The 26,458-nt window shown below is 43.1% G+C and overlaps 1 long non-coding RNA gene across 1 annotated transcript; it reads left to right on the top strand.

Annotated features, from left to right (window-relative positions):
• The first annotated feature begins 2,368 nt into the window (after positions 1-2,368).
• On the top strand, positions 2,369-24,695 carry LOC125965525 (uncharacterized). The gene is made up of 3 exons (XR_007479507.1): positions 2,369-2,477; positions 3,303-3,418; positions 23,216-24,695. It is a non-coding gene; the product is annotated as an uncharacterized LOC125965525 (long non-coding RNA).
• Positions 24,696-26,458: the final 1,763 nt, after the last annotated feature.

Genomic DNA, 26,458 nt, shown 5'->3' with positions numbered 1-26,458 from the left:
AGATCTACATTTGAAACTGGAAAATTAGTCTTTAGTTGGCAAGAACTAACTTAGAAAGATCTAAATTTTAATCTCCATATCAGTGGCATAAGATTACACTTTAGAATCCTTGTCAAAAATGTTTAGAGAGGGGCTTCCCTGGTGGCATAGTGGTTGAGAGTCCACCTGCCGATGCAGGGGACACGGGTTCATGCCCCGGTCCAGGAGGATCCCACATGCTGCAGAGCAGCTGGGCCTGTGAGCCATGGCCGCTGGGCCTGCGCGTCCGGAGCCTGTGCTCTGCAACAGGAGAGGCCACAACAGTGAGAGGCCTGCGTACTGAAAAAAAAAAAAAAAAGTTTAGAGAATTCCCCTTCTTGAGCACCGTGTCTTTTTTTTTAATTAATTACTTAATTAATATTTATTTTTTGGCTGCGTTGGGTCTCCATTGCTGCACGCGGGCTTTCTCTAGTTGCGGCGAGCAGGGGCTACTCTTCGCTGCAGTGCGCGGGCTTCTCATTGCGGTGGCTTCTCTTGTTGCAGAGCACGGGCTCTAGGTGCACAGGCTTCAGTAGTTGCAGCTCGTGGGCTCTAGAGTGCAGGCTCAGTAGTTGTGGCACATGGGCTTAGTTACTCTGTGGCATGTGGGATCTTCCCGGACCAGGGCTCAAACCCGTGTCCCCTGCATTGGCAGGAGGATTCATTAACCACTGCGCCACCAGGGAAGTCCTGACTGTGTCTTTTTCTTGTCTCTAAACCTTGTAGGGGATTTTTGCATGCCTCCCTTACCTTGCAGGCCTAGTCTTCTGAGATAGACACAAGGAGTATAACTAACCTAAGTTAATGCCAGGGCAGTGTCAGACGGGTAAAGACATTCCCTTTTTCAATTCATTCATTCCCTTTCCCAATTTCACTCATTCCCCTTTTCAAATTTGTTATCAGTTTATTCCACGAATATCAAATTATGTGCAAGGAAGTATTCTCATCTAGTGTGGGATAAAAAAGATGCTTGGGACACTTCTGTGGTCTTCAAGGGTGTGCTTTTGGTCCAGCTTTCTACAACTAGCTGAGCCCACAGCAGTGTGTGATGGCTTGAGTGAGGTTCAACAGTCTTCTATTTTAGGAGTGGTGGAGTGAAGCCCAAACCAAGCTGGGGCCGCATGGCGGAAGGTCTGTGTTGGGAGCCCGCTCTTCACAGGCCATGGGGAAATTATGAAATGGGTGGGTGGTGTGGTGGCCTGACGACAAGGTGGTACTTCAGGAGATTATTTTAGCTTCTGGATGAGCAGTGAATTGTGACAGGAAACAAGTAATTCTAGTTGAGGCAGGGATACTAATTAGAAGACTACTTGCTAGTCTAGGTTGACATGAATTAATAATGGCCTGACAAAACTCATCTATGGTGCAGGAAAATCAGAACTGTGGTTGCTTTGGGGGGAAAACTGGGGAATGACTAGAAAGGGTATGAGGAAACTTTTGAGGGTGGTGGTAATATTCTACATATTCATAGGGATTGGGTTAAAAGGGTATACTCATTTGTAAAAATCAGTGAATGTACATATAAGGTTATCGCACAAGAAAAACTGTCAACAAATAGAGAAATGTAGTTAATGACACACACTATTTAGAGGAAGTGTGCTAATGTCTGTAATTTATTTTGAAATGTCTCAAAAAATAAGATGGATTGATGGATGGAAAGGTATGTAATAAAGCAAGTGTACAGTAACACGTTCACAGGAGAACCTAGATGGTGGGTATGGATGTTTGCTATAAAATTCTTTCAACTTTGCTATCTGTTCAACATTTTTCATAATAAAATGTGGGAGAAAAAAGGGTCTGAAGCAGAGAACGGGGGCCAGTGGTACTTTAGAATTTGACGTGACAAACTTGACGTCCCACGAGCTTAGTCAGGACACCAAGCAGGTAAACGCACGACTTACAGGAAGCACTTCCTGAGCCCAACCAAGTGCCCAGATTCGTGGTAAGTGTTTTACATAGTGTATTTCCCATAGTGTGTTTCTCATCCTCACAACAACTCATGTGGAAAAGAAGTCACCTTCATTTACAGGTGAGAAAACAAAAGCTCAGACTGGTTAGCAGCCAAAGGAACAGGGAAGCCAGGAGAAGTTGGAGGAGGAAGATGACACGTCTGAGAGGAAGGAAGGACATTAAGGGGGTTCTGTCACCAACCCTTTCCAGTCGGGTTCCAACAAGTTCCTCCTGCCCTGTGTCACTTGAGCCAATACAACGTGAGACAGAGACGCAGTCCGGCTCAGAACAAACGGAAGCGCTGTTCTCTCAACAGAGAACCCACCTGGAGGTGCGGGCTCCGCCCTACAGCACGTGATCTGCCGCGACGGGGCGGGGCTGCTTTACGGCGTCTCGGCAGGGGGCGGGGCTCTCGCGGGGCGGGGCAGGTCTCTGCACACGGCCCGCCGCCGCCGCCATCTTGAATCGCGGGGCCTCAGGCGGCGCTTCCGACCGCGGCCGGAGCTGAGGTGGGCGCTGCGCCCTTTTCCACCGGCACCCCGGGCCTGACGGGTGGCGGGGGCGAGGCCTCTGTACCGGCCCTCTGTGAGCCAGTGAAGCTGCACTGAGCACAGAGGAAAAGGAAAAAGCTTAGACTTTATTACCCACACTCTATTTTTATTTCCGGGGAACTGTTAATGGGCTTCGCTGGCGACAGAACTGTCTAGGAGGAAGTTGGACGTGTGTGGCTCTTGGTCCGGGAGAGGCTGGAGATGGGGGTTTGGCGATGGCGCAGACTCAAGGCCTCCTGCCGCAGAGTCGAGAGCAGGGGGTCGAGTGACCTGTGAGGAGGGGTGGGGGGAGGAGGACGCCCGGGGCCGGCGGGGAGGACGGGAGGAGCCCCCCCAGACCCGGAGGGAGCCCCCCGCCCCATCCGAGCGCGGGGACGGATCCCGTGGGGCCGGGGGCTCCGGATGGCGCTTTGTCCCCCGTCCCTCGTGACTCACCCCTGGGCGTTGTGACCTGCCTGCGCTTCAGGCTGTGATTTCGCTCAGCGCAGTGTCCCCTCATACTTCGGATTCGTTTTTCTTCTCTAGCTCCATTTCCCAGTAATTTGGGTTTCACCTGTTAGGACTCCCAAATGGACGCCAGGGATCTTCACTTAGTAACCCAGGGTAGTCACGTCCTCAGCCCCTATTTCATTACCGTCCCTGGGCTGCCTGCACACCTGCGTGATCCGGCCGTGGTGCCACCACTGCTGCAGTGTCATGGTCAGATTGCAGTGACACTGCCCATCGTTCAGCTGGTCACAGGCAATTGTATTTTGACCATTGTCCTCTTGAATTCTGTTTCAGCCCCACACAATTTAAGGTCCAGAAGAAGTGGAGTATTGTCACAGCTGAGGAATGAGATTTGAAGATGGTGGTCAGCAGGCTGAGCTGATTCAGAGAAGTAAAGGGATAGAACTAAGGTAAGACCTTGGAAGATGGCCTTCATTTGTTGTCTGACTTACTAAGTGTAAGACCTTCTGATTTAAATGTCCACAAATGTTCTACTATAAATTTTTAACAGTCTATCAGAGAAACAAAGTATATACAAATGAAATTTTACATTAATTAATTTTAATTGAGGCATAATTGACATATCACATGGTATTAGTTTTAGGCCTACAATCTAATGATTTGGTCTGTGTATGTATTGCAAGTTGATCATCACAGTAAGTGTAGTTAGCATCTTTCACCACACATAGTTACATTTTTCTTGTGATGAAAACTGAACATATTTACACTCTTAGCAACTTTCAAAGAGACACTACAGTATTATTAACTACAGTCACCATGCTGTGCATCACATCCCCAGCACTTACTTATAACTGGAAGTTTGTACCTTTTGACCCCCTTCACTCATTTCGTCCATCCCCAGCCCCACCTCCAGCAGTCATCAATCTCTTCTCCATCCTTGAGCTCAATTTTTTAAAAGTTGAAGTATTGTTGATTTATAATATTATATTAGTTTCAGGTATACAGCATTGTGATTCAGTATTTTTACGGATTATACTCCATTAAAAGTTAATACAAAACAATGTCTGTATTCCCCTGTGCTGTACAACATACCCTTGTTGCTTATCTAGTTTATAGATAGTAGTTTGTATCTCTTAGTCCCATATCCCTAATTTGCTCCTCCCCCTTCTCTCTCTCTTTGGAAACCACTAGTTTGTTTTCTATGTCTGTGAGTCTGTTACTGTTTTGCATATACATTCATTGGTATTATTTTTTAGATCCCACGTGTAAGTGACATCACACAGGAGTTGTCTCTGTCTGACTTATTTCATTAAGCATAATATTCTCTAGGTCCATTCATGTTGCTGCAAATGGCAGAATTTCATTCCTTTTTTTAATGGCTGAGTAGTATTTCATTGTATATATACCACGTCGTCTTTATCCATTCATCTGTTGATGGGCACTTGGGTTGCTTCCATATCTTGGCTATTGTAAATAGTGTTGTTATGAACATTGGGATGCATGTATCTTTTCGAATTAGTGGTTTCATTTATTCTGGATATACACCCAGAAGTGGAATTTCTTGATCATGTGGTGGTTATATTTTTAGTTTTTGGAGGAATCTCCATACTGTTTTACATAGTGGCTGTACCAGTTTGCACCCTCCAAGGCTGCTGGACCCTGCCCTGCCCCCTCTCGGGTTCAATTTTTAAAAAGATTTCACATATAAGTGAGATTATTCAGTATTTGTCTTTCTCTCTCTGATTTAATCTTAGCATAATGCCCTCAAGGTCCATCCATATTGTTACAAATTGCAGGATTTCCTTGGTTTTTTTATGGCTAAATAACATTTCATGGTGTGTGTGTGTGTGTGTGTATGTATGTGTATTCCACATTTTTTTATCCATTCATCTGTTGATGAACACAGGTTGTTTTCATGTGTTGTAAATAATGCTGCAGTGAATATGGGAGTGCAGATATCTTTTTTTTTTACATCTTTATTAGAGTATAATTGCTTTACAATGGTGTGTTAGTTTCGGCTTTATAACAAAGTGAATCAGTTATACATATACATATGTCCCCATATCTCTTCCCTCTTGCGTCTCCCTCCCTCCCACCCTCCCTATCCCACCCCTCTAGGTGGTCACAGAGCACCGAGCTGATCTCCCTGTGCTATGCGGCTGCTTCCCACTAGCTATCTATTTTATGTTTGGTACCGTATATATGTCCATGCCTCTCTCTCGCTTTGTCACAGCTTACCCTTCCCCCTCCCCATATCCTCAAGTCCATTCTGTAGTAGGTCTGTGTCTTTATTCCTGTCTTACCCCTAGGTTCTTCGTGACTTTTTTTTTCTTAAATTCCATATATATGTGTTAGCATACGGTATCTGTCTTTCTCTTTCCGACCTACTTCACTCTGTATGACAGACTCTAGGTCTATCCACCTCATTACAAAGAGCTCAATTTCGTTTCTTTTTATGGCTGAGTAATATTCCATAGATTTCTTTTTGAGTTAGTGATTTTGTTTCTTTTGGATAAATACCCAGAAGTGCAAATCATATGGTAGTTCTGTTTTTAATTTTGGGGGGAACCTCCCTAATGTTTCCACAGTGGCTGTACCCGTTTACATTCCCACCAGTGGTGCACAAGGGTTCCCTTTTCTCCACATTCTCACCAACACTTGTTATTTCTTGTATTTTTGATAATAGGTATGAGGTGATATCTCATTGTGGTTTTGATTTGCATTTCCCTGATGATTAGTGATAGTAAGCATCTTTTCATGTACCTGTTTGCTGCTTTTATATCTTGTATACAAATTATTTTAAAACAAATTATGTAATGAGAAGGAAATTATTAGAGGTTTCAAGAGTGTTGTTTCTATAAAGCAGTGAGGGCAATTGCCACATTTCAGTGGAGGAGGAAATACTGGATGATGAGGAAACTGAAGTAATTAATGTAGAGTTGGAGACCATTTCTCAGGGCTGAGAAGAGAAGTATTAGAGTTCAGGCCCCTACGGTCCCTCAGTTGGAACACCTGGAGGCTATGACTAGAGTGAGGGTTGACCTAGAAGTAGACTGAGCCTGTAGTGACCTCAGTTCCTATTTGGAACTGAGTATTCATTGCCCACTTTATTGACCAGCAAAGGAAAGAGTAAATCTTCCTTGAAGGAAGATAACATCTAGAACCTCTAAATATTTTTATAAATGATGTCCAACAGTCAATAAAAAATTACTAGGCATGGCATATCTTATGACTGAAAAACAAGAGAAGAAAAAAAGGACAATAAAAACAGTCCCAAGGAAACCCAGATATTAGAATTATTGGAAAAGGAATTTAAGATAGCTATGATTAATATATCAAGACACTAGAGAAAAAATGGAGGATTTGACCAGGAAATTTGAATTCATAAAAAGGAAGCAAATAAAAATACTAGACCTGAAAAATACAATAACTGCAATTAAGAATTCAATAAATGGGTTTAAAAGAAGATTAGCTACACAAGACCAAAATATTAGTAAAGTAGACGAAATATCAATACAAAATATGCAGACTGAAGTATAGTGAGTAAAAAGGGTGGATAATAGAGAAAAGAGTGTACATTGACCCTTGAACAACAGGGGGGTTAGCGATGCCACCTCCCGCACAGTTGAAAGTCTGTGTATAGCTTTATGGTTGGTCCTCCATGTCTGTGATTCCTGATTTGTGGATTCAGCCAACCCTGGATCATGTAGTACTGTAGTATTTATTGAAAAAATTTTCATGTAAGTGGACCTGCACAGTACAGACCCATGTTGTTCAGGGTCAACTGTATTATGTATTCTTGAAACTGAAGTACCCAAAAGAGAAAAGTACAAGATTGGGTCAGAAACAATATTTTAATAAATAATGTCTGCAAATTATCTGAAAATAATAAAAGACAACCAAGAAACCTTAGATTCAAGCCTAAAAACCCAAAGCAGGACAAATTTTTTTAAAGTACAACGACCACATTATAGTCAAACTATTCAACCCAAAGACCAAGTGAAAAAGCTTTAAAGCAGCTAAATAAAAAAGGCACTACACCTGCAAGGGCAACGGAAGACTAATAACTGACTTCTCAACGGAAATGACGCACGCCGAAAGGCTCGTGGAATAAGAGTTTAAAAGTGCTGAAGGAAGATAATTGCCAGTCTGGAACTCTACACTAAACAGAAATATTTTTCAAAAATGAAGGCAAATTTAAGGCATTTTCAGACAAACAAAACTGAAAATATTCATCACTAAAAGACATGCACTAAAAGAAATACTAAAGGAAATTCTGCAGAAAGAAGGAAAATGGTCCCATACAGAAGCATGGATGCACAGGACAGTAACTAAAGAAAATGAAAAAGGATAATATGGGGGAAAATATAAGTATTGACCATATAAAACAATAATTTAGTGCCTTATGAGGATTAAAATGTATGCACAATTAAAAGGACTGAAATAAATAAAGAGCAGAGGTTTATAAAACAAAAACCAAATATCCAATAGAGAAAATAAGCAAAACAAAAAGTGTTTTATTTGAAAAGAATAATAAAATTGATAGAGCCTTCATGAAAAGAAGGCAAAGACACGGATTGCCAATATGAAGGGGAAAAAAATGAGACAACGCTGAAGTGCTACAGATATTGAAAAGATAATAGGGAATATAGTGAATAATTAGATGCTATTTAAAGTTTTGGCAAAGTTCAGAAATCCATAGGAAAACTTAGCTTACAAAAATGGACACAAGGAGAAATAAAAATTCATATATCTATTCTAAAATCTGAATCTTTAACTAAAAACTTCCACAGAAAAATCCCACCAGACTCAGTGGTTTCACTGGTGAATTCTTCTATTCATTTAATGAAGAAACAACAGCAGTCTTCTACAGATTGCCTCAGAGGGAAACTTCTCAACTCTTCTGTAAGGCCAGTATAATCTTAATTCCAGAACATACAAGAAAGGAAAATTATGAGCCAAATTCTAGAAAAAAATCCTTAAAAAACTTGCAAATAGACTAAAACAAGATAAACAAGTGGGGTTGTCAGGAATGCAAGGTTAGTTTACCACTTGAAAAATCAGTCAACGTAAAATTGCCACATTAACAAAGAAAAGGTGAAAGAAATACTCACTCAACAAGATGTTGTACTTATAAAATGCAAAAGACTTCACAGAAAAACTATTAGAATTCATAAGTAAATTTAACAAGTTCATTAAATGAGGTCAACATACAAAAATGTATTTTTAATATTAGCAACAAACTAAAAGAAAACTGTAATTTAAGAGATGATGGTTTACAGTAACTTTAAAAAATCCAATCAGCTTATACAGAAATAGTCCACCCAGTTCTAATATATATGTATGAAAATGAGTGGGCCAGTATAGCAAAGGTTTTCTTTAAGAACACAGTTGGTGAATATTATTGCTACATATTAAGACTTAAAGTGATAGTAATTAAGACAGTATTGGTACAAGGATAGACAAATGGACTGATAGAACAGAATACAAAGTCCGGAAACAGACTACCCTGACTTATTATAAAGATGATACTTCAGTATAATGGTGTGGAGATGGTCTTTTCATAAATGCTGCTGTGTGGACTAGATACCCACAAGTGAAATAAATGTGTCTGGAACCCTTCTTCATGTCCTACACAAAAATCAATTCAGGAAAGACTGTAGGTCTAAATGTAAAAAGTTAAGGTAACAACGCTTCCCCCCTCCATATTTTACAGAGATCTAATTGACATACATCACTATGCGTTTCTGGTGTAAAGCATAAAGGTTTGACTTACACACATCATGAAATGATTTCCACAATAAGCTTAGCTAACATCCATCATCTCAGGTAGACACAATAAGAAGAAATGGAAAAGAGAAAGAAAAAAATTGTTCTTGTATTCAGAACTCTTAGGATTTATTTTCTTAATTTTCATATGTAACGTACAGCAGTGTTAACTGTAGTCATCCTGTCGTATATTACGTCCCTAGTACACATCTATTTTTAAATTTTATTTATTTATTTATTTATTTATTTTTGGCTCTGTTGGGTCTTCGTTGCTGCGCGCGGGCTTTTTCTAGTTGAGGTGAGCGGGGGCTACTCTTCGCTGTGGTGTGCGGGCTTCTCATTGCGGTGGCTTTTCTTGTTGCGGAGCACGGGTTCTAGGTGCACGGGCTTCAGTAGTTGTGGCAGACGGGCTGTAGAGTGCAGGCTCAGTAGTGGTGCATGGGCTTAGTTGCTCCACGGCATGTGGGATCTTCCCAGACCAGGGATCGAACCCGTGTCCCCTGCATCGGCAGGAGGATTCTTAACCACTGCGCCACCAGGGAAGTCCCCACATCTATCTTATAACTCTGAGTTTGTACCTTTGACCATCTTACTCAGATTCCTTCCCTACCCCCACCCCATGGTTACCACAAATCTGATCACTTTTTCTGTGAGTTTTGTTTTGTTTGTTTGTTTTTTTAAGATTCCACATAAAAGTGAGATCATACAGTGTATGTCTTCGTCTGACTTAATTTCACTTAGCATAATGCTTCAGGGTCCATCCGTGTTGTCACAAATGGCAGGGTTTCCTTGGTTTTTTTTTTTAATGGCTGAATAATATTCCATTGCAAGTATTTCCACAGCTTCTTTATCCATTCATCCATTGATGGACACTGAGGTTGTTTCCATGTCTTGGTTATTGTAAATATGCTGCTATGAACATGGGGGTGCAGATATCTTCTCGAGTTAGTGTTTTTGTTTTCTAACAAAGCTTTTAGAAGAAAGCATAAGAGAATATCTTCATGACCCTGAATTTGGCAAAGACTTCATAAAAAGCACTAACCATAGTGGGAAAAAGTGATAAATTGGGCTTATTAAAATTAAGGGCTGCAGTTCTTCAAAAGATAAAACTATAAGAGTGAAAGGCCAGCCACAGACTTAAGGTAGATATTTGCAGAGTATGTACCTGGCAAAGGACTTGTAACCTATTAGAGATATTAAGATTCATAAAATCAATAGGGGAAAAACATGCAATGTAATAAGACGTCCAAATGGAAGCTGAGGGCAAAGCTGGCTCAGGAAGCTGTTGAAATAAATTTCTAGGCGGGAGATGGAGCCGCTTCTGCCTTGGGTGCCCCATCAACCATCTGAAACATAGTTAACTTTTGTGTTCCTTCCTCTTAACCAGAAACCAGGGTATCTAGTCAGCCAGTCCCCAAATGCCAAGCCGCCTCTAGGCCTTCTCACCCCAAACAGGGATACTGTGTGGCCCCAGCCAATCAGCTGTTTTCTGTTTGTTTCTTCTTTGATCTTTATTCTTTACCCTAGGAGAGGTTCTTGCCTTCTGCCCCATTTTGCAGTTCTCCTAGGCCTGCCAGGAAGTGACCTTCCTTACTTACCTGGTAAGGCGGCCAGGAACCCTGTAAGCAAGGCACCAGGCTGATGTTTCCAAGGGGCTTTAAGGGTTCCATAAAATCAACCTTAGTTCCTTAAAGCTGTCTGGTCATATCTGGGTCTATGCATGTCTCTCTCAAATATGACATACCAGTCAAAGCCTTGGTAATAGAACCAATGTTTCCAACTGGGTCCTGTTACAAGGAAAACAGATTCTTATTGACATATGCAAGTAACTATTATTGATATGAAAATAAGAATCTCACTAAGAGTTTCCAAATTCTGGAGAAATCAGGTAGGGAGAAAAAGATAAAAGTTTTAATTCTGCTTACAAAGCTATAGATTACCAAATTGCTGTAAGTCATAGCTTAAGAAGAACAATTTCCTTATATCTGGAAAATAAAAGATTAAAGAACCAGCAATATTTCAGTACAAAAAAGTCATAAAAATGATAATCATCTTCATCAGTTCATTCAGTTCCATGTAACTAATTCTGGTTCTGCTTGAATCCAGTTTTTCTTTTATGTTCTGGAAATTCTTTTCTATAATGTTCCGGAAATCTTACCAGTTCAGTTTGATGATCTTAAAGTTATTAGAAACCTATATTCTGTAGTACTTGTCAGAGTCCTTTCCGTGAATCTCTCTGATGAAGCCCTTTTGCAGAAACACTTTTGCAAAAGCATCAAACAGTAACTGTACATAAGTGATAGAAGAGTTAAAAATGGCATGGTTAAAGATCTGATTAGAGTTCATTACAATTCAATTGATAAGGAAATTTGGTTATTCCTGTGACATACAACATTTTAAGATAAGTAGAATTATGACTGATAACATTATACGAGGACATCAGAATTTCAGGAATTTTATAGTTTCTAGAAAATTTATATTAAAAAAGGTCATCCTTATACTATGACCTAAGAAGGTTTATCATTATTTATTTTACAATACTTCCCATGTAATTCAATATACCAAGTAAGCTAGTTTAACATCTCTTCGCCTCCCCCCTCCTTTTTTTTTTTTTTAATAAGGCGGGAGAACAAATTCCAAGGGCCTTCTGGAAATCTCAGATTAGTTCAAGGGCAAAAAGACTTCATTTAGAATTTGAATTTGGGGAATTTTATCAAAAATATCAAAAAGGTTTGCACACTTGACTCAATAGGATCACAGACTATTATGAAACAATAATTATCCATTTAACCAAACTGACAATACAAGATTTCAAAGGCAAATGCAGAAGGTTACCTAATTATGAGGAAAACCAATCAAAGACCTGATAAAGCACAGAAAATAATTTTGATAAGACACAAAATCTTTGTTTTCTAGGCAGATCACTTAAGAGGTAAAGAAAAACTTTTAATAATCTCTAATCAGGATCAGACCAGTAATCTAAAAAAACTTTGTCCTTTTACAGAGAGAGAAACTAATTTTAATTTTGTACCACCTTACTTTTGATATTAAACTCATTTTTTAACTTAAATACATTAATTCCAATCTTAGCCAACTTGACCACACATAAAATTCCTATCCCAAAATTTCAAAAAATAAGCCTTCTGTAATTTTCTATGTCTATTTTAGTTTGTTCTTCATTTTCTTCCTTCTCATTCTGAAATAACTGGCTTTTAGGACAAAATCACTTTTATTTCCTCAACAAAAATGCGTCTCCATTCCTTACACATTTTCTTGCCAAAAGCACGTACCCTACTTTTCTTGCATACAGAGATATTTCCCTTATTGTTTCTAGTAGTTTTGATTACATATATTAATTAGAATTTTTAACCCTTAGAAACCTTAATTTCTAGTGAAAACTAAGAAGTAAGCAATTGTGTACTGTCTGTTATACCAGCATTCTTTAGGTGGACAAATTTATAAATATATTTCATAATTTCTGGAAACATATGCCTTTTCATGCTGTGGGCTTTCAGTGTAGCACAAGACATGTTTACTAATAAACCCATATATCTTTAGTTTCTCTGTAATAAGACAAGAGTAGGTAATTAATGCTTCATTATTTTATCTTATTTGGAAGTGATCTAGCTATTTAATTACTATTCATCATTTAATCTAAATTAGCAAAAATTCTAAGGTTTCAAATTACCAAAGAGATTTGGAAAACTATTTTTAAGTACACATACCGTAAAACATAATTACTATTAAAAACTTCACCTAAAAACTCTTAACCCCCTTACATTTATCTAAATTATTTGCTCCCAGCAGTTATGTTTAAACTACTCATGAAAACTTCATGAGACATTAGACAGAGTCAGCTATCATCCTAAGCTATTGTTCCTGCAGACAAATTTTTGCAACGGAAATAACGTGAACTTATTTGCCTAACAAACCCAGGTAGACTGTAAGTTGTTTATCTGCATTATATTGAATGCTGATAACTTTGAAAACATGTTTAATTAAACCAACAAACTTAAGCTAGCTTTTATTTACCAAAGATTATTAGGGTTAAGTTTTGTTTTTTTTTTAATTTTATTTTTATTATTTTGGCTACGTTGGGTCTTTGTTGCTGTGTGTGGGCTTTCTCTAGTTGTGGCGAGCAGGGGCTACTCTTCGTTGCGGTGCGCAGGCTTCTCATTGCCGTGGCTTCTCTTGTTGTGGAGCACAGGCTTTAGGTGTGCAGGCTCAGTAGTTGTGGCTCGTGGGCTCTAGAGCGCAGGCTCACTAGTTGTAGCGCGTGGGCTTAGTTGCTCTGCAGCATGTGGGATCTTCCCAGAACAGGGCTCAAACCAGCGTCCCCTGCATTGGCAGGTGGATTCTTATCCACTGTGCCACCAGGGAAGTCCCTAGGGTTAAGTTTTTATATTTCTGAAAGTATTTGTAGGTTTGCAAGACAAAGACAGAGCCCCTGAATATTGGCCTCTAGCTGGCTGATCCATTTCCTAATTATTTGTGGGACGGCCTGGGAATTTGCTGGGGAGACGGGGCGGTTTTAAAAAAGAAGAATTTATGTTGGAATTTTATTTTAAGTCTGATTTCTGTTTTTTCATCTTGTTAAGGGAGTCCCTAAAGCTTGCATTATACTACCTTGTATCTACTTTTTATTTTGGTCTTTCCATAGGTGCCAATAAGACAGTTGTTTAGGATGAAAGCTCTGTAAGTTTTTTTGTTTTTTGTTTTTTTTGCGGTACGCGGGCCTGTCACTGCTGTGGCCTCTCCCGTTGCGGAGCACAGGCTCTGGACGCGCAGGCTCAGTGGCCATGGCTCACGGGCCCAGCTGCTCCGCGGCATGTGGGATTTTCCCGGACCGGGGCACGAACCCGTGTCCCCTGCATCGGCAGGCGGACTCTCAACCACTGCGCCACCAGGGAAGCCCTCTGTAAGTTTTTTTTTTCAAATATAGAAGTTTTTCCAATTCAAAGACCCATCACTTGGCCATTGACAAATAGGATTTATTCATCTCAGTAGTGACTCAAACCAATAAGCCTTTTTATGGCTTAACCAAAAATGAAAGAAGCATCTCACAAGAGAGTACAAAAGACACAGTCCCCACAAGATCTAGAGAGTCTGCTCCCAGAGTTAGCCTAAGAAAGCAAAGCCTTCGTTATCATGGCTGTAAGAACGGTGTAGTGAAAATGGTGTCTCTGGTCTCTCATGGGAACATGAGAGGCCTCCAGTCATCGCCCTCTAATCTGTGACAGTGGGCAGGTTCTACTCAAATGGGACTTTTCCAGCGCTAGCAAAACAATGAAAGTTGAGATGACAGAAGCCATTTATGGACCCCTTACAACAGACTCCCCTGAGAGCTGGCACAGCTGAACAAAGAAGGGTGCTTGTGACTTTGTGTCTTGGAATCCCAGTCTGTTTGAATGGCCACCAGATGCATCACAGTATGTGCACTTTCTGGAATGGCAGAGGCCAGATTGAATATTCTCACTGGTCACAAAGCCAAGTTCTCAGGACATAGAATGACACAAACGGAACACCTCATCCCGTTTTTACGTAGGGGACCCACAGCAAAGTTTGTCTAAACAGACACCAGTCTGGGGAGAACCACGACCTCATCAGTGTGTGAGGCCAGCTTGAACAACAGCCTCATGCCTGTGTTCTATGCCTGTGTTCTACTCCATGGTTTTCCTCCTTATGACAAATGGCACAAAAGACAAAGACAAACGATTGCAGTTACCATCTTTGAGAGGAACAGAGTCAGTAGAAAATAAGATACTCAAAGCAAATCTTTACCAGAGTCACTATACCCAAGGAACTAATTTACACAAATATTTTCTCCTGCTGATCTAAATTCGGAAAAAGAAAAGGGCTCTCACCACTCGCGATATTAACATACCGACCCTGCATGCAGAGGTCTGGGAGACTGATGTGGTGAGAATTCTCTTCTGCCAGTGCTTGTCTGAGGTCCCTGGATCCCTCAGCTGCAGCAGCCCTGGGGTGAGCAGTGTCCAGCCACTGGAGTCTCCTGGCTTTCTTGCCCAAACTGAAGAGGAGGATGCCTTTTCCTTTCTTCTCTTCTGGGTTTCTTGGCTGGTCTAATAATTAAATTGATGTAAGATAGATTGACAGGAGGAAAACAAATGTAATTCCTACATACGGGAACTCATGGAAATATGAGACTCAAGTCAAAGCAGATTCAAAGCAGACCGCTTTCATGCCTTTTAGACAGAGAAACAATAACTTTGTGAAGAAGTGACAAGTTTGGGCTTTGGGTAGTAAATTAGTGAAGAAGTAACAAGTTTTTTTAATACAGCCTTCTCGACTCTAAATTCTCTATCTCTGGCGATAAGGATGACTCACTGCCTCCTGGTACAGAGAGGGTACATTTCACAAGGGAGATTTATTTCGTACTTTCAGGGGACCAAGGAGGGTAAGAGTGTCCTTCATGCTTTGGCTGTTTCTAAAGTAACTTTAATTAAAAATAATCAATATACCAACGTGGCTTATTTTGGGGTGGCCTGCCTTGAGCCCCATCAAGTCCAAATGTTTTCACTTTAAAATAATCTTTATGCAAACTATGGGTGTCCAGTGGGTCCCCACAGTAGGAAGTATGGCTTAGTCACATCTCAGGACCTACCAATTTGAGTTTTTAATAAGGAAAGAAAATGATTTTATTTAATGTCTCTCTAAAATGTAAAATAGGATATCTTTTCCACATATAGGTATAATACTCCATTCTTTATAAGCATACATTTTATTACTCTTTTGAAATTCAGATAAAAACGTTTAACAGCTGGATAGCTCATCTCTGCCTGGAATGATGGGGTATGCGTCATAGAAGGAGTTGGAATGTCTTTTATATGATTCCTTGTAGCTGACCCATCATCCAGTTGTTGATGGTGGAGAATCAATACTAGATCAGGGACCAGATTTTCCTTAATAATCTAATCATCATCGTGTTTAAAAGTTTTGGCTTTACCCACCAGGGAGTGAGCTCTTGGAGATCTCCTCCAGACAGTTGTGAAGTTTGCGGCACTGAGCTGTATCAGTGTTTTACAAAAATTCTCTTCCTTGAGAACTAATCCTAATGTTTATGAGACAGCATATTGTCCTGGGGCATTTAAAAAATGTTGCTTTCAATTTTACTACTTCAAAAGATTTATCGAGTGCCACTGAACCAGAGACCTTTGGAAAGGTCTTATTACGAAAAAAGCCTCAGGGTTGAGTAAGCCTCTTCCAGGAACAAGAAAATTAAAGATGATGAGAATGCAGGAAAAAAGCACACGAGTGAATGTGTGAGCATCAGCCCTGTTTTATTTGTCTCAAGATGGTATCACTGAAACATCTTACTGACATCTGTGCAAAAATACCACGGATCTTTGGTCTTTGAAAATTCAATTTTAATATCTTCACTCCATTTTTAATGATGTTAGGGCTGTTTAGGAGTTCTTCTGCCAACTTTAGATTGGTTTGAAGTGTTATGGCATAAGGCTTGCCATTTTCCATACCAGAAGTCACTTTATTTGAATACCAGTGTGTTTCTGCTCAAACACTGACAAAGATGATTGGGAAAAAAAGGGTATGAAATCTTATTTTATTGCTACCAGAAAATATTAGCCATAAGGTGGAAATGTGAGAAACCTCCCACTTTGCAAGAGGAGTCCAGTGTATCAGGCCTCTTGGCTCCACTGAGATAGGTGATAGATAGTTAGGACTCTGTACCTAGTGCAGAGTTACTGTCTCTAGCTAGTTACTGTCATGTCAAGAGAGGCACACTGTTCTTCGTCCTTCCCTCTCCCTCCCGGCTAGAACGTGGACATCATGGCTAGAGGTCGAGCAGCCAGTGTGAGTGACAAGGAGGAAGCACTGTGCTGGGGACTGCAGAGCAACAAGGTGGGAGGAGTCTGGCTCCTGACGGTAATGGAGCCGCCAGCCCAGCCCAGGACAATGTGAGGGGGAAAGGCCAGGTGGCTCGTACCTTGAGGGAGACATTGAAGGGGATCAGAACAGGCCACCCCCAAATATACTACTTAGGTAAAAGGATTATTTTGAACTGAAAACAATTGAGAAAAAGCAGACCCCGGGAAAGCTTTCTGCCCTCTCCCTGTCTGCTTAAAAGCAGGGTGTAAATTTCCCTTGTGGAGGTGCCTTCCCACATACCAGGGGGGGAAAACAGTCTTTATCACAGGAGATAGAGGCCACACTGAGATGCATCTGCACAGACAAACCTTGCTGAATAACCCTTACTTTCCATTGGCTTCTCCCATACGTTTACCTTCTCAAACGTACTGCCCCTAAAAGCCCAAACTTTTCCTTCGTCTTACCATTTCTGTGCAATTTATCACCCTTTGTTAAAATAGTATATAAACCTCTGGGTCTGATCACCTCTTGGGATTTTCACTTCATTTTTTTGAGCCCCCCCCATATACACATAGAATAAATATTCAGCAGCCTTCCCGTGGGCTCTGTCGTTTGTGATGGTAGCATGTCCACTTGAGAAGTGCACCAGTTCCCTGGCAAGGTACTTCAGACAGGGAAGTTCACCCCTTCCCTCGGGTGGGATATGCAAGAGGGTCCAGTTTGACTCTATCCTGTAGGTACAGTTTCTGTTGTATCAGGAAGGGCTTGGTGGCCATGCTGTTTTCATGGCTTAAGGCACAATGGGAGGCTGGGTACGGAGGGCCGTGGACTCTGGCCGTGAGGACCTGTACTTCCGCAGAAGCCCAGTATGAGGCAGCAGTCGGTCTCTGACGGTGTGGGGTGGGTGAGGGGATCAGTCTCTCGCGGTGGCAGCCCCTGCGGGCCTTATGGGCATTGTGAGCAGGGGCCCCAGAGGAGCTGCTAAGCCCTCCGCAGGCAGGGAGGCTTGGGGTGGGTGTGGCGCTAATGGGAGTGCTTGTTGTATTGCCGCTTGGATGGATTGCAGAGACTTTTGTTGCAGAAAGTCTCATTTGAGTCGGGCTGATTTGTGAGTAACAGCATAAATGGGCTTTAGGTAAAGTTGTAAATGAGGAACATGTTGCCTGCAGAATCTAAAAAGACCTGAATGACATTGAGCTTTTTAAAATGTGTGCCTGGAGAGTCAATAGTTGTTTCTGACGGTGTCAGGGATGGAGTGACCCTCGACTTATCAAGTAATTTTCAGAATTTAACCAAGATGATGGGCCTTGGACTGTGTGTGGGGCAGTGGTCATGCCCTTCTTGTGAGCTCCTTTGTGAGTACTTGTATGTCCTGAATGAGTCTGTCAAATGAATCTCCTTGGAGGAAGAAGCCATCAGTGTGAGTTATAGCTCTGTTCTTGGAGAACACTGGATGTGGTTAAGATCTTGCTTGCAGAGATTCTGTGTTTTAAACTCTGCCCATGTCTCTGGCTGATCCCTGAATCTTGTATGTACATCATGTATATGTGGGACAGGCTCCAAACAACTCCATCAGCAAAGACTAAAAGAGCTGGACTGAGATTTCAGCTGCTGCCTAGGTGACCAGTTTGCTCCAGGCTGCCCAGGACCCTCCCATTTCCAGGAACCCCTGTCAGTTCCAGGCAGACTGGGGTGTGTGGTCACCCCAACTGCTTTCCCAAAGACTGGGTTTGCAGTTTGAATTCAGTGACATTAACTGCCTGCTAAAACAAACAACCAAACGGACAAACTTCAGGAAGAATATAATCAAATCCAGAGTCTCCACAACATAGCATTTACAATGTACAAAATTATTAGACAGGTGACGAAACAGTAAAATGTGACCCATTTTCAAGAGAAGGACAATCACTGGAGATGGATGAATCATTAAAGATGACCAAATTGTTGGCAAACAGGCAAAGATTTTAACACATATATTAACCACACTCACGTAAAAGAAAATATGGGCATAATAATTGAAAAGATAGGAAATCTAGGAAGGGACCTAGAAACTGTAAGTAAGAACCAAACAGAAATTCTGTCTCGAAGACAGATCAAGAGAAAATTTTCCAATTTGAATAACATGGAGAAAAAAGGATTGAAAAAATAATGAATAATCTCATGGATCTTTGGTACAACACTAAGAGGTTACGTAACTGGAGTCCCAAAAGGAGGAGAGAGAAAATGAGGCAAAAAAAATATTCCTCAAGTTTGATGAATGAATGGGCAGATCATTGAGTGCTGCAGAACTACTGTGATATCAGAAAAAAAGGACCTGTTAAAGACCTGTATTTTTCCTGGTTGTTCTTGGCAGAGTTCTACCAATACTATACAAGGAAAACTTGATAGTTATTTAAAAATTGTGGCAGTTGTGCCAACACATTATTTGTATATTCTCCAAACACATTATTCGCTTGAGTCCACAGTTCACTGACTTATATGTAGTTTATGCCATCATTGGTTTCAGTTTGTTTCAGTCAGTCCTTTAAAGAGTGGTACCTGTTCCAGATGGATCCATCCTATGGATTAGATCATTGTCTACGCACCTGGAGAGGGAACATAGGCTAGAAGGCTGTCCTCCTGCAGTGCTGGTGCTAAAAAGAGCCTATTTTTGATCGAATGTGCCACCTGTATACACACTCATTTGGTGTATGTGGATTCCTGAGGAAACAAAATTTGCATCAGCTTTTTGTTTGTTTGTTTGTTTGCGGTATGTGGGCCTCTCACTGCTGTGGCCTCTCCCGTTGCGTTGCGGAGCACAGGCTCCGGACGCACAGGCTCAGCGGCCATGGCTCACGGGCCCAGCCGCTCCGCGTCATGCGGTATCTTTGCGGACCGGGGCACGAACCCGTGTCCCCTGCATTGGCAGGGTTAGGACTCTCAACCACTGCGCCACCAGGGAAGCCCTGCATCAGCTTTTTGAAAGTAGGAATTACGTCTATACTTTTCTAGTTCCTTACAGTGCTCTTGGACGTATACATTTTTTTCTTTTAATTAACAAGAAAATGTTATTTAAAAGTTAGAAACTAAATCACTTAAAATAAGCCTTTGCTCAGTTTAAAACTGGGTCCCAGTGTTTTGAAAGTTTGTCTTCTGTTGGCGAGCCCCATTCCTTTCAGCCAGATTGGGTGGATGTATCAGGAAACCACGAAGACTTTGGTGTATTCGAGCGTCAGAATTTGCACATGGCTGGTGACAGGCATTCTCGGGGGTGGTGTACCCATCAGTTTCCTAATGCTCTTTTCTCTTCTCTATGAGTGATGAGGACTCCTCTGCTTTTTAGGACATTCTCCCTGAGCAGACACATCCTGCCGCCAGCTTCCTCTGCATTTCTCTTTCTGGAAGTAACTGAAGTTGTCATTCTCCTGGCTGCTCAGTATGCTTTGTAAACAGTTACTTGCTTCCTCCTCCTACCCATTCCCACCTCCTCTCCTCCAGGCTGTTTAAACTAGAATTGCTACCCTCAGTCCACGGAAGTAAAACAAGCCCATGGTTTCCCCACGCCTGTGCCTCTGTGCCTTTAGGCACACCCTAAAGGGAGATCCTTTCCTTAAACAGCCACTTCCCTGTCTTTATTCTGGGACACATTCGCTCTGATGAACCCTGTGGTCTGACAGAGGCTTCAGGCATTGGGGGCGGGGGTCTGGATTTTCCCAAGTTTATTAACATTTCCAAGGACAATGGGTCAACTGCAAGAACCTTGGGGAGGGGGGTGGTCTCATAACCATGAGTCATGTTGTTTGTTTATTCATTTATTTAAAAAATGTTTACTAAGCTCCTACCAAAAGCCCAGCCTGTAGGTGTTGCCGGTAGGAACAGCGTGTGCTGGGACCTGGGACACGTGTAGCACAGCTTACAGGCCTGGTACAGCTCTAAGTGCTTCACATACGTTAGCTCAGCAAATAAGCTGGGCTTTGGTCCCAGGAAATATTTGTATGGTGTGGTCAGGAGAAGGACAGAGTTGGTGCAGGCGACAGCCCTTCGGAAGGCTGACAGACCAGACTGACACGGACACCCGAATTCGTCGTGAAAGGGTGAGAACCAACCTGATCAGGCGCCTGGGCGACGGAGTGCCGCGGAGGCCCTGTCCACCAGGCTCTTGCTGGGGCCAAGGGACACCCGCCTTTGGCCCAGCCTGGATTCTGAGCACAAACAGTCTGAATGGAGGCACAGCACCGGTCCCCCAGCTTTCCCCGCCAGGCGGGGTGGCTGGTGCCTGAAAAGTCCCCCCGGTGACTGCGGGGACCCCTACAAGAGGGCGCAGCTTAGAGCCACCGTCTCTTGGGTGAACCCAGCCTGCATGTGAGGCTGCATGAGGCCGACACCCAGGAGGTGGGCAGGTCCACACTGAGCTCGTGGGGGCCTGGGACTGTGCATGGCTGCTCCCCTGGGGCAGCGCTGGCCGTAGGGCCCCCCTGCCAGCCAAGATGGGCCCAGGGCTTGACGTGCGCGGAAGGAGGGGGAAGACCAGCTTGCGGCTCGGGGGTGGGGGTGGGGTGGGCGGCGGCAGCCGCACCACCAGGGTCAGGGGCTGCGGTGACAGGCAGGAGGGTGCCAGGAGCCCCGGGAGATGCCGCAGGGCCCCTCAGGAAGCCCAGCTGCCAGTGTGGGATCCGAAGCAGGGCTATCTTCCATGTAAATATTGTCAGATCACATGGGACGGTGCATCCATGAGGCGTTTCTGCAGCAAATAAGGTTTGTTTCAGACAACTCTGTTGCAAATGCCAAATGAATTTTAACCCAGATGGAGCAGAGGCAACCCGGGTTAGACCCATTCAGAGTCTCCTGGTCCCGTCCTCAAAAGAAAAGACAGCTTGAACTAAGGAAGCCTCGTGGCAGGAACGGTATGGTGGCCACAGAGGCTATGTGAGCCGTCAGGTGCCAGGCGGCCGGCCTCCTACCCACACACAGCTCTTCCTGGACCTTCCTGCACTCTTTTCCTTTTTTCACAGCTTAGGTCTGACCTGGCATTGGAAAATGCATTAGGCTTTGGTACTTTTTATAGGCTGTATAACAGTTGTACAATGTGAATAGAATGAAATAAATGCATGCAAAATAGAAAAAAAAAAAAAAGGATCAAACCCATCCTGTCTTGGAGCCTCAGGCCCTTGAAGATTGGCTGAACTAGGCACCCAGGCTGTCCGCGGGTCCCCTGTGGCTCGCGGTGGGCCAGCAGCCCTCGGCACTGGCCCCACCGCAGGGAGGTGGCCCAGATGTCCATTGCCACGGGGGCCACGCCCCTGGGTTCTGGCTGTGCTCTTGTTTCAGGGCTGCTCCTCGGGGTGCTGCCGGCTGGACCACATTTTCCTCCCTTTGTCCCCAGAGTGCAGTGAGACTAGAGTTTCAGTGTGACACCTGCGAAGGGCCTGATACAAGCTAAGACAGGGATTCATGCCTCACAGCACTGTTTTAGTCGTGAGAGGCACCTTGATGCAGCAAAGGAAAGAGTGCGTGATATTTAGATATTCAGACTTAGACATTTCTCCAGTATCCTCTTCTTCTCTTAAGAAGGAAGTCAGAGAACTTTGGCTTTTAGGCATGGGTCTGTGAACCCCAAATCCAGCTTGTGATTTGTTTTTATACAGCCCTAGAAACGAGGAAGGTTTTACATTTAAAAAAAATTAATTCATTAATTAATCTTTGGCTGCGTTGGGCCCTCTTTGCTGTGCGTGGGCTTTTCTCTAGTTGCGGTGAACGGGGGCTGCTCTTCGTTGCGGTGCGTGGGCTTCTCATTGCAGTGGCTTCTCTTGTTGCAGAGCATGGGCTCTAGGCGCACGGGCTTCAGTAGTTGTGGCACACGGGCTCAGTAGTTGTGGCTCGTGGGCTCTAGAGCACAGGCTCAGTAGCTGTGGTGCACGGGCTTAGTTGCTCCATGGCATGTGGGATCTTCCCAGACCAGGGCTCCAACCCGTGTCCCCTGCATTGGCAGGCAGATTCTTAAACCACTCTGTGCCACTGGGGAAGTCCAAGGTTTACATTTTTAAAAGGTTGTTAAAAACAAACAAACAAATGAACAACAAAGAAGAGTAGGTGACAGATACAATATGATTCTCAAAGCCTAAAATATTTACTATGTGGGCCTTTGGAGAAGTCTGCTGGCGACATCTTTTAGATAATGTTCCAAGAACCTTATTTAATTTGAATTAAACAGCCACACTGCTTCTGTAAATGTGTTCTAACACCCAAATTCATGGTAAAATAAACTTGTTCCTCAAAAACAATGCTTTGATTTATGGAATTGTGTTTTTCTCTGGGTGAAATTTAAACTTGGCACTGCTTTTCATGACTGCCTAGCCTCTGGTTGGAGAGGAACTGCTACCCTGCATTTCCACTCTCAACTGACAAATATTTATCAAGAGGACACAATGATTAATAACGTTGAATTTTGCTTCAAGTCCTGAAACACACATTAGAAAAGCCTGACAGGTAAAGGGGTGCCACGTGAGTGCTGTGTGAGGGGCTTGGGAACACAGAAAAGGGGACGCTGACTTAGTATTCACTTAAAGGGCTGCACCCTCACTCCTGTATCCTGTGCCCTGTGGAGAGACGTTGTGGTTGTTTTTAGTCTTTCCTTTTTTCTCTCAAAACAGCGTTGCAGTGTGTAGCCTTGTACACAGCCCATTTTATCCACCTAAGACAAATTCCCAGGAGCGACATTGCTGAGTTGAAGGCTCTGGGCTGAGAGACTGAACACAGCAGCGGACAGCCACCAGAGCCCCGACCCGCAGTCTGCAGCCGCCAGCCTAAGAAGCAGGTCGTTACCCACGGTAACCAGTTCAGCAAACCTAGTCACTGTTTTTGGCAACCAGTCCAGGAAGCCAAACAGCAACCTCTGTGACAGTCGGCCAGAAATGGCCAGGACTTGATTAACAACCGACAGCTTCCCTGCCTTTTACCCGTTTCCAGCGTAGGACCAACCAGAGAAATCCGAATACGCACCCCTAACCAATCACATGGACACCCCTCTTCTAGTTCGCCTGCTGACGTCTTCCCCACGTCAGCAGCCTCCAGTCAGGGCACACCCGGAGCTTCCCTTTTTCCACTGTAAAGCTTTCCCGCTTCTCTTCCTGGCTTGGAGTCTCTGCCACACTTAAGTATGGGACTGAGTCCCCTGCTAAGGTGAGCTCTGAACAGATGGCTTTGCTTTTCTCATGTGGTGGTCTTTGTTCATTTCTGCAATTGTCGTGGAGGTCCCACCGAGCTATGGTCTGCACTGCCTGTTGTCGTGGACCCCAGGCTGCCGCCGGGTGTAGACCCCGGGCCTCTTGCACCCGCTCGCGCAGTGCGGGCTGATGGCTCAGCAGCAGGTCTAAACTCCACTCTGTCTGCATTGAGGTCCTTGACTGTTTATTCTCAGCCTGAAACCCAGATTTTATGATTGGTTCCCAATACGTTGGCATCCTTGGTGTAGTCAGGCTACTCTTTTTCATCCCTTGTTGCTGCTTTTTGCTTTACTGTTGTTTTGCATTGTGCTGTCCTAAGAAGGAGAATTGCAGGGTAGGACACAGGCTCCAGAAGCCTGTTGCTGAGCTGACCTCCAGATTTGTGCGTTTGCTGCGCTCACCGGACCTGCATCCGCTTGGACAGACATTGCTGTGGGTCATCAGTAAAACCGAGGAGGTTCCCTTTCTGTCTTGATTCTATGTCCTGAGAGCTTAGCTTCGAGAGGGGGGTGTTCCTGCTGTTTTACTGCCTTCTGGGCGCACAGGCTGTGGGGTCTCCATCTGGAGGCGGCTGACGGTCTGGGGGCCTGAGACATGGGGTGCACAAGCGTTATCTTCCCACTGACTGTTGCCAGCTCTCATGGCGTTGTCTCAGTCTAAATCCTCTTCTTATATGTACTGTCTTCAACCCTAATCCTTGTGCCTGAATCATCAGGGAAAACGCAAATCAAACACACAATGAGACGTAACCTCATACCTGCCAGATTGGCTATTATCATAAATACAAGAAATAGCAAGTCTTGGTGAGGGTGTGGAGAAAAGGGAGCCCTTGTGCACTGCTGGTGGGAATGTACACTGGTGCAGCCACTGTGGAGAACAGTCTGGAGGTTCCTTGAGAAATTAAAAGTAGAACAGCCATATGACCCGGCAGTTCCACTCCTGGGGTATATATCTGAAGAGAATGAAAACATTAACTCGAAAAGATATATGCACTCTTGTGTTCATTGCAGCATTATTTACAATAGCCAAGACATGGAAATAACCTAAGTGTCCATTGATGGATGAATGGATAAAGCAATTATTTTATCCCTTCCTTCCCTCCTTCTTACGCACACATGTGCGCACGCACACACACACACACACACACACACACACACACACAGTGGAATATTACTCAGCCATAAAAAAGAATGAAATTGTGCCATTTGCAGCAACATGGGTGGATCTTGAGGGCATTATGCTGAGTGAAATAAGTCAGATGGAGAAAGACAAACACTGTATGATTTCATTTATATGTGGGATCTGAAACCAAAAAACCCATAAAAAACCCCAACCACATTCATAGATACAGAGAACAGATGGGTAGTTGCCAGAGACGGGTTGAGGTGGGTGAAATGGGTGAAGGGGGTCAAAAGTTACAAATTCCAGTTATGAAATAAATAAATCATGGGCATGCGATATACAGCATGCTGATCATAGTTAATAATACTATATAATATATTTGAAAGTCACTAAGAGAGCAGATCTTGAAAGTTCTCATCACAAGAAAAAATGTTTTGTAACAGTGATTTATGACAAATGTTAATGAGACGTTTTGGTGGTCATTTTGCAGTGTATACAAATATCAGATCATTACGATGTACACCTGAAACTAATACAGTGTGATTTGCAGTTATATCTCAATAGCAACAACAACAACAAAAATCAGAAACGAAATTATAGGAGATTTTCAGTCTAGATTAGAATATCCCTTTGGACAGCATTTGGGAGTAAAAGCAGTGCTTTGATCTCATTTTGTCAATGGAGTTGAGGCTGAAATTGGAGACCTAATTTGAAAAGAGAAGTTAGAATGGAAACTAGCCCCTTCAGCTTTACTGCAAAACTGGCAAAACATTTTGAAAAGGGCTTTAGAACAAAAATGAGACAGAGTCCAAAGCAAAGTCCCAGTCCGGCGGAGCAAACAGCCAGTTGGTCCCAACCAACCACCTGCTGACAACAGTGCCTGCAGATCTCCTAAGCTGGGAGAAAGATCGTCCCATCTTATATACACCAACACACAAACAAACAAAAAAAGGAAGGCTAAGATAAATCCCTCATTGAGGCTGCTGTGAAGAAGGAAAAGGGCCCAATATCCTGCCATAAGTGTAGATGGTCATGCTGGTCGGTTGCTGGTAGATGCTCTTTCTACATCAAGCCACCTTTAGTCAGCCTCTTCCTGGGAGAAAACAGACCACACAGCTGGCAGGAATTTCAAATAACCGACTGTTTTCCCAGTCTCCCAGCTCTTAAGTATAACCCTTGGGCGCTGCGCTGAAAAACAGTCCTTTCTGCCCTGTGATCCCAACCCTGTAAATTTAAAAGAGAGAGACCTACTCTGCAAATGGATGTTAGTTTGTGATGTTAAATGCACTCCAGAGGGACTATTTCTTGAGGTCCCAGAGGACTTTTCTATTTTAATCACGCCGTGTGCTCCCTCCAGTATATCTGAAGTAGACAACAGATAAGGATCACAAGTAATGTCAGCTTGGGGTAAATTTGCTCCAGGATTTAATAGAACTTTGAACTGTTTGGTAAAAGGTGATAGATACGACATTATTCTCCGTAATAGCTAGCATAGTATATGTATAGCATCCCAATAAAAATACTCCTAGATATTTGACATCATTACAT

The sequence above is a fragment of the Orcinus orca genome, chromosome 10 (assembly GCF_937001465.1).
Source record: "Orcinus orca chromosome 10, mOrcOrc1.1, whole genome shotgun sequence".
Classification (NCBI taxonomy): Eukaryota; Metazoa; Chordata; class Mammalia; order Artiodactyla; family Delphinidae; genus Orcinus; species Orcinus orca.
The sequence above is the reverse complement of the archived record's forward strand: the minus strand, read 5'-3'. Positions and strand labels throughout refer to the sequence as shown.